The 8,811-nt window shown below is 38.4% G+C and overlaps 1 non-coding gene across 1 annotated transcript; it reads left to right on the plus strand.

Moving 5' to 3' along the window:
- Window positions 1–1,845: 1,845 nt before the first annotated feature.
- Trnas-gga (transfer RNA serine (anticodon GGA)) lies at window positions 1,846–1,919 on the plus strand. Its single transcript has one exon. It is a non-coding gene; the product is annotated as a tRNA-Ser (tRNA).
- Window positions 1,920–8,811: the final 6,892 nt, after the last annotated feature.

An 8,811-nucleotide genomic window follows, 5' to 3' on the forward strand; every position in this document is an offset into this window, starting at 1 on the left:
TTTCTTTGATTTTTTAATTTCTTTATTTGTAATTTTTTTCGTTTTGTCTTATAAGCTTTTGGATTTGGAGATCACTCCAATGGCTTTACTGGTGGGAGAAACAAAACGCAGCACCAGTAATTTCACTGCTACCAACTGTATTGGTTTTACTGGCAGTAACCAAATCTATTTTCGAAAACAACCTATATCGTCAGAAATACAATTGGTCACACTGAATTATTTCATGTTGGCAATTTAATCAACGATTGAGTTAAGGTGAAAGCACATAAAATTGCAGGAGCACATAACCATAAGCATAAGAAAATTGATTGGTTCATTTTCTTATGCATATATTTGTGGACCAATCAATTTCTTTATGCTTATGGTTATGCGCCTATGCAATTTTATGTGCTTTTGGCCATCACACATGAAATTCCATAAGCACGTAAGACGTAAACGTAAGGAAATCGACCAATCACGGTCAAGTATTAGCCCCTCCAAGGGGTCAAAACTCGACCGTGATTGGTCGATTTCCTTACGCTTATGTCTTACGTGCTTATGGAATTTCATGTGCGAAAGCCTTTTCACCTTTAATCGGAGTTTGGTCGAAGCGGCCCTAGGCCCAGTTCCACTTATTCTAACCGAAGTTTAGCTCATTAAAGGAGGATTTACATTGCGTCCCAAACCCATTATATCCAATCAGACGTCATACATCGGACATTGAACGCAATGTAAATCCTTCTTTAACGAGTTAAACTTCGGTTAAAGTAAATTGTGGAACTGGGCTCTTATATAAAAAAGGTCGTTTTCCAGCAAGGAGACACAAATAGACACAGTGTCAGACACTAGAGAGTTGTGTAAAGCTGCTTGTTGGAACATTATTTAATTCTCAGCCGATAATTCGCACTTTAATAATAGTGATTTTTCTTGTAAAATTTTATTCTTACATCTCTTACAAATAACCTAACCTAACCTATCAGTTTCTAAAAATTATATAGAAATTAAAAATTGTGTATTAACGGCATAGTAAGTGTAATTTATACAAATACATTTTGCTTAGGCCCAGTTCCACAATTTACTTTAACCGAAGTTTAATTCGTTAAAGAAGGATTTACATTGCGTTCAATGTCCGATGTATGACGTCTGATTGGATACAATGGGTTTGGGACGCAATGTAAATCCTCCTTTAACAAGCTAAACTTCGGTTAGAATAAGTTGTGGAACTGGGCCTTAGGGCCGTTTCGACCAAACTTAATCGTTGATTAAAGGGTTGCCAACATGACAAAATAATTCAGTGTGGCCAATTGTATTTCTAACAATATACAGAGAGAAGCCAATATAATTGTAGAAATACAGTATATCGTCAGAAATACAATTGGTCATACTGAATTATTTTGTCATGTTGGCAACCCTTTAATCAACGATTACGTTTGGTCGAAGCGGCCCTTAATATTAATTTTATAAGAAATTTCCCTATGTTCGTCAAATAATTGGCAGCCATGAATTGAACACAAATCTCACCTTTTTAGCTGTATATACTTGTGTTGAGTTATGTCGTTGTAGGAAAGCATTGTGTCGAACACTGTGTGACATTGGCTGAGTTCAGCAGAAAAAACTGCTTTGCAACTGTTGTAAAATTCGTGAGCCTGATTGGTGTATGCTCTTAATTTTGACTGAATCTAAGAGCATACACTAATCAGATTCACGAATTTTACAACAGTTGCAAAACAACTTTTCCTGTTGAACGCAGCCATCGAGTACGTTTCAAGGATCCTCTATGGCAATCGGCATTGCATCCATCGAGCAAGATACCAACATCGCTCTGGAGTCGCATATCACTGTGTTAAAAAGCAGCATTAGGTGTGAGGTCTGGATAGCTCAGTGGTCTAGAGCAGTTGCCCGGAAAGCGAAAGACTCGGGTTCGATTCCCGATCCAGCCACTTGCGCCTCACATATTTTTCTAGTCTGCGAATATTGTTTTCTAGCAATTATTCGTTAGGCTGAAAAATGTGTGAATGCTCTCTCCACAGGATATGCGTCAATGCCGTTGCCACGGATGGATTCTGTCGCTCGTTGATCAAATGGGCGTAAAGACACGTCCAACCTCCTCCCACATACATCCCTATCTTTCTCTGGAGGCCTGCAACGTTAATCAGGTTTAGTAACAACCGCTGTTGCAACTACTGGTGTTAAATGCCGTGTAAACCGTGCTTTACGCCGATGTTATTACACCAGTTGTAGTAACGCTACTCCTGCTGAGGAAAAGGAATAGACTTACAAATCCGGCTTTAAGAAGACGTGTAAACGCTACGAGAGTTATAACAATCGTATTGCCAACCTGAATAATCAAGTATCAACGAGTGACGAGTACTAGTATACAAAAACTGCCAATAAGTTAAAGTAAAGAGGAATAGTGATAAAATAAATCCTTGCGTGTAAACATCACTTTTAGGGAGTTATAACTACGATTGTTACTAAACCAGATTAACGTTGCCGTGTAAACGTACTCAATGACGTATATAACTAGACCAAGCTTTCATATAGTTTATAGGTGAGGGGAGTGAAGCCGGATATTGACAGTTTAAAACAGAGAGATAACGTTGAATGGTCTCTATGCTTTCTCTTTTCTATAGACCAGTGCTGTCACTTACAACTTTCGACCGGATTTCTTAGCTCACGCCTACCGCTCTCCTCTTACCGCGCGCGCGTTAGCAACCGCGCCGCCGAACGCTCGTAACTAAGGAGCACGGCGGTAACCTCAGGCACGTGCGCGTCACAAATGTAATGTGGCAATCTATCTAAGTTCTCTTTACTGTTTATTAATAATAAAAATAATTATTCTATTATTAATTACGTATATATTCTGTAACAATTTAAAATATTTGTGTTTTGAAACGTAATTACAATAAAGAGAACTTAGATAGATAGATTGCCACATTACATTTGTGACGCGCACGTTCCTGAGCGCTCCTTTCTAACGAACAGCGCGAGCGATAAGAGGGGAACAGTAGGCGTAAGCTAAGAAATCTGGCCGAAAGTTGCAAGTAAGTGACAGCACTGCTATAGACTGTCAAAAGCAATATGGCGTGATATGACACAAACGCAAACTGGACATGCGAAACAGTATATGAGTAAAATTGGTAAAAATACACGTAAAAATATATACATATATTTGAAAAAAATATTACAAATATTGCATTAAAAAAAGGACAAAATGGCTGTTTGCTGTATTTGTGGCATCGATTATGCACCAAAATCAATTTTATTACTAAATAAATATAACAATATTTGTATTATGATCATGTGTATACTGCATAAAATAGTATTAATATCAATAATGTATCAAGATAAATGAAAATTTCGATTCCATTTTTATTTCTGTACCACCTTATATATAGCTCTTGACAGCTTTGGGACGGCCACGCTCCAGCTTTGCTTCTTGTATGATAGAAAAGGAAAGCATAGATGCCGTTCAACGTTCTCACTCTGTCTTAAACTGCCAATTTCCGGCTTCACTCCTCTCTGAGAATGCTTGGTCTAGTTATATACGTCCAACGACATATACAGGGTGTTCAAAAAGTCCCGGACCGGTTGAATATTTCATAAACTATGCACTTTAGAAAGAAATGTTTCAGACAAAAGTTGTATGGCTTGAAGGGCGCCATAAGATGGCGTCATTGGTTTGACCTTGAAAAGTCGTTTGAAGGTCACCTTCAATTTCTTAAATGGAACCCCCTATTTTTTGTTACTTATTTTTGTAGCTTATCTCGAGAGCTTTCCAAAACACTATAATAAAGTATTTCTTCATTGAGTACTTTTCGAGTTATGTTTCGAAGAAAAAATATGTAATTTGCAATTAAGAATTACATATTTTTTCTTAAAAATAACTATGTATTTTCTTTACACCAATTGATTCCTCTCATTATTTTGTACATAAAAGTATTAAGGTAAGATAATCGAAAAATGAATATTTTACTAGATATTTTATGGTTTATGTAAAATTAAGAAATTATTTCAAGCCTCATAACTCGAAAAGTACTCAATGAAGAAATACTTTATTATAGTGTTTTGGAAAGCTCTCGAGATAAGCTACAAGAATAAGTAACAAAAAATATGGGGTTCCATTTAAGAAATTGAAGGTGACCACGTGACCTTCAAACGACATTTCAAGGTCAAACCAATGACGCCATCTTATGGCCCCCTTCAAGCCATACAACAATTGTCTGAAACATTTCTTTCTAAAGTGCATAGTTTATGAAATATTCAACCGGTCCGGGACTTTTTGAACACCCTGTATACATAAGTAGTAAGACTAGGCGGGATCTAACCCAGGGATCTCAGGGGGGTGAGGGGCGAGGGGAACTGGCGGGGGGGGGGTGACGTCACGTGCGGGGGAATGACGTCACGTGCGGGGGGGTGACGTCACGCGCGGCGGGTGACGTCACGCGCGGGGGGGGTGACGTCACGCGCGGGGAAGGGGGGATCCGCGGTGCGAGCGATGGATGAGGGGTCCGCGTGGGAAGGGTGGGGGGGATCCGCGGCGTGACCGATGAACGAGGGGGTCCGCGAGGAGAAGGGGGATCCGCGGAAAGAAGACGGTGGTGTGAGAAGGATAGCGCTACGTGTGGGAAAAGGATAGTGCGAAGTGTGTGAAGAGGACAGTGCCACAAGGATGCCATCAACGTACGACAAGGATGACGTTAATGTGGGACAAGGACGACGCATTGTAAGATGACGCATAGGTGGGAGAAGGACGACGCAAAGGTAAATGAGTGAGTGAGTGATAGCGACGAGCATATGAAAGAGAGAGAACGATAATATCGCGAGACAACGTGTACGAAAGAGAACGATATTGCAAGAGCAACGCGTGTGAGAGAGAACGATAGCGCGAAGAGAACGCATACGAAAGAGAACTATAATATCGCGAGACTTAGAATGATAATAGCGCGAAATTAACGCATGCGAGAGAGAACGATATCGCGAGACTTACAACTAACGTGCGAGAGAGAGATAGCGCAAGGGAACGCAAGGAGAGGCGCGTAAATAATCACATTCTTTTCACAATTAAAATATAAAATTTATTTAAATGTGTGTGTAAATACATGTGTGTGTGTGTGTGTGTCTAATAATAGTAATATAATATTAATATAATAAAAATATAATAATAATATAAAATATAAAAAAAAAATATATATATACATGGGGAGGGGGTGATGCGCCAGGCTAAGAGGGAGGCCGCTCCTGGAACAGAAAAAAGATGCTGCGTTAATAGAAATATATTACGATAAGATTTATAAAAAGAAAAAAACACACATCTGTCAATCCATTCCTGTTCCTCCACTCCTCTTTCCTCCTCCTCCTGCTCCTGCTCCTGCTCCTCTTCCTGAATCCACTCTTTCTCTTCTATTTCATCGTAAGGCTCTTCCCCGAAGAGCCGCCGCAGGTCGAAAATGTCTTCAACCTGGTGATGGCGACTCTCCGGGGTGTCGCCCCACGTATAGGAGAAGTCCTCCCTCTCAGCCCGGCGCACCGCCCGCACCCACTGACGGTGCTCTATATTCATGAAACCGGGAATTTCCACCTGGTCCTGGAACTACATAAAAAAATATTCATTTAAAAAATACAAAATTTTTCACAAAATAATCACAAAATATTCACAAAAACGATACTTACATTCCACGTAAAAGTCATGTTTAACACCACGATGCACAATGTATCCATTAATTTCGTCTTCCAATCTTTATAAACTTGAAGATCCATTTTAGTTCTTTTTTTTTCACACTACTCGCGCACACGATTCAGAACTTTGTGAAGAGGCAACGAGGTCTCGGCACGAGATTTTATAGTAGAAATGTGGCATTATCATCATATCAAAAACGCGTCGTAAGACAAAAGTGCGGTCCCATGCAACTCAGCGTGGTATATAATACAATATTAATATTATCATACCACGACTTTGTGAGGAGACAATCGTCTCGGTACGAAACTTTAGAATAGGGACGTATCATTATCGCTTTACCAAAAACGCGTCGTAAGACAAAAGTATGCATGTTCCCATGCAAATTAGCATGATATAATATAACATTATAATATAATGCGTCAACCCTGATCGAACGGTTATTGAACGGTCATCGAACGCCCATCGAACGGAAACGAACGACCGTCGAACGGCTATCGAACGGTAATTGAACGGTCATCGAACGGAAATGAACGCCCGTTGAACGGTCATCGAATGGAAATGAACGACCGTCGAACGGAAACGAACGCTCGTCGAACGGAAATGAACGCCCGTCGAACGGCAATTGAACGGTCATCGAACGGAAATGAACGACCGTCAAACGGAAACGAACGATCATTGAACGGCTATCGAACGGCTATTGAACAGAAATGAATGGCTATCGAACGCAAAACTATATTTTCAATTAAATTATTCTTCAATATGTCTGCAACCTTATTATGCTGTATGGGTATCTTCGTTTGCTTACCAAGTGTTGAAAAAATAAATCTTTCATCAGCCGGCCATGTATAATTTTCCTCATATTCGAAGTATCTCAATATCAAGCGAAACTTGTATAAAGTTCCCGATTGTAAATCTTCCACATGATATATTACTTCTTTGTTATAATTCATTTTAATATAATTCGTTGTGTGCCACTTTTCTGCTGCAATATCTCTGTACTCTAGTGTAGAAAAGATCGTCAGATTAATGTTTGAGATCCATGAAATGTCCATGCTATTAATGTCGACCCTGCTCAAAGTAATATTAATTGGTTCTGAATATATATCGATCTTGCTTAAACTCTCGTTGTAGAAATCGCTGAAATTAATTGGATACACACGCACGTATATCAAGTAATCTTGTACTGGTAGCGACAAGTTAATCTTTGTGAAAAATCTGCCGTCTGCCACACGTTTCGGCACATTGATAAATTGTTTGCTCTTTTGTTGCGTGCCGTTCACTAATGTAACTGACTTCCAATGCACTTCGCAAGTGACGGCCACGCAGTTCACTTTCTTGGGTGGCATCCAATAAACTACTGCTATAGTAGGCGTCAAAGCTAGAACACTAATGTTTTCAGGTGCATTAAGCTTGCCCGATTTAGTTTTTATCGGTATCACATTCGAATGCAATGGATTTATTGATAATTGATCAAAGTAAAAATTGCTTAAAGTAAACTTCAACTTGTACTATGTAAATGGTGTTAAGTTCTGAATTTCGTAATATCGCTCGTACGTCTGCACATTGAATTTCTCAGACTTGTTGACATTGTTGTCTAAGCAGGACAAAAAAAAAGGCTTACGGTAATAGTATATACAGGGTGATTCAAAATAACCTAATTGTCCTTAAAATGACACATTCTTGAGTCAATTCTAAGACGATTTTTCCTTTGGCAAAATTTCGTCCGACGCTTAGTTTTTGAATTATTAAAAGAAGTAATTAACTTATGACGGGTCGGATACAAGAGGCAGGCAAGGGTGGCGCGATTCACCGTCAGACGCGGGTGCTTATGCGCGGCGCCTGCTGCGATCACCTGATCGCTACAGACATACACATGCGAATACATACATTCCCATTCTCTCTCTCTCTCTGCCTCTCTCTCTCCCTCCCTCACTCTCTCTCTCTCTCTCTCTCATTTGCTTACTCACTTTAAGTCATTATTATTCTTACTTAAATTATTATTTACTTTTTATTATTATACATTTTCGCTTTAATTATTATTATTATTTTAAATTGTACTGGTTTTTTTTTTTTTTTACGAGAGAGGGGAAAATGCATTTTATGCATACTCACCGGACGGTCCGGTGAGTTATGTGGGACTCGAGTACCAAGTCGAATTACCAACTCGGTACTCCCTACCCACTAAAAACCCCTCTCTTTCGCGAATTTTCTCTAATACTGTTTATTTGACATCCCGAAATCTGTTTTCACACAACACTAAAGAATAGTTATTATTACCTTGTTCGATGTATTGCTGTAATTCCTTGAGAAATGAATTTTCCGATAGATCGTACTTTCACTCAAATTGAACGTAGATATCAAGTTCTAAAGGACAGAGATCCACACTAAATAATTAATCGAAAGTTCTTTTTTCTTTTATAAACTGTATTCTTTTATAAACTTCAACATAATCACATTCATTCACTCACTCGATAAGACGAGAAATTTACCAATGACTCTATCACTAATCACTATCAATCACTGTCGAATAATCACTGTTGGCAATTAGAAACCACTCGATTAAAGAAAGACACGCGCACATACGTTATTACACGACGTGACGACGCGACAACGCGACGATATTTACTCGGCGACAGCAAGCAGTTTTTGGTTATGGTAGGTTACGGTAGGTTAAGGTACTAACAGCGCTGTCGAACGTGAACATGTGTTTGATTGAAGACGCGACAATTTAGCGTATAATATTATTATCATATGATATTTATACATCGCATATTTGTTTTAAAATTAATTAGAATAAATAAATGTTTAATACTTTCACTATTAATGTTAAATATTATTTATTATTAATACTAAATATTATTATTAAATATTCTTAAATATTATTATTAATATTAAATATTTATTTATTATTACTAAATAGTATTATTAATACATAAACTTAAATTTAAAGGCAATAAGAGCTAAACGCGGATGGTAGTGCGTAAGTTCAACGAGAAATAAGTTTTCGTTGAAACTTATTTGTGTGCACAGGGCACAAATTTTCTTGGTACGATACCAAGCAAATTTAAATAATTCTCAATTCGAGAATTTATTTAATTATTATCCCTCTTTCCCCCCTGTAATGTTGTAGGCGAGAAAAAAATCGGGCCGAA

The sequence above is a fragment of the Camponotus vicinus genome, unplaced genomic scaffold (genome assembly GCF_025532165.1).
Source record: "Camponotus vicinus isolate PSW18456_S1 unplaced genomic scaffold, iyCamVici1.0 SCAF_12, whole genome shotgun sequence".
Lineage (NCBI taxonomy): Eukaryota > Metazoa > Arthropoda > Insecta > Hymenoptera > Formicidae > Camponotus > Camponotus vicinus.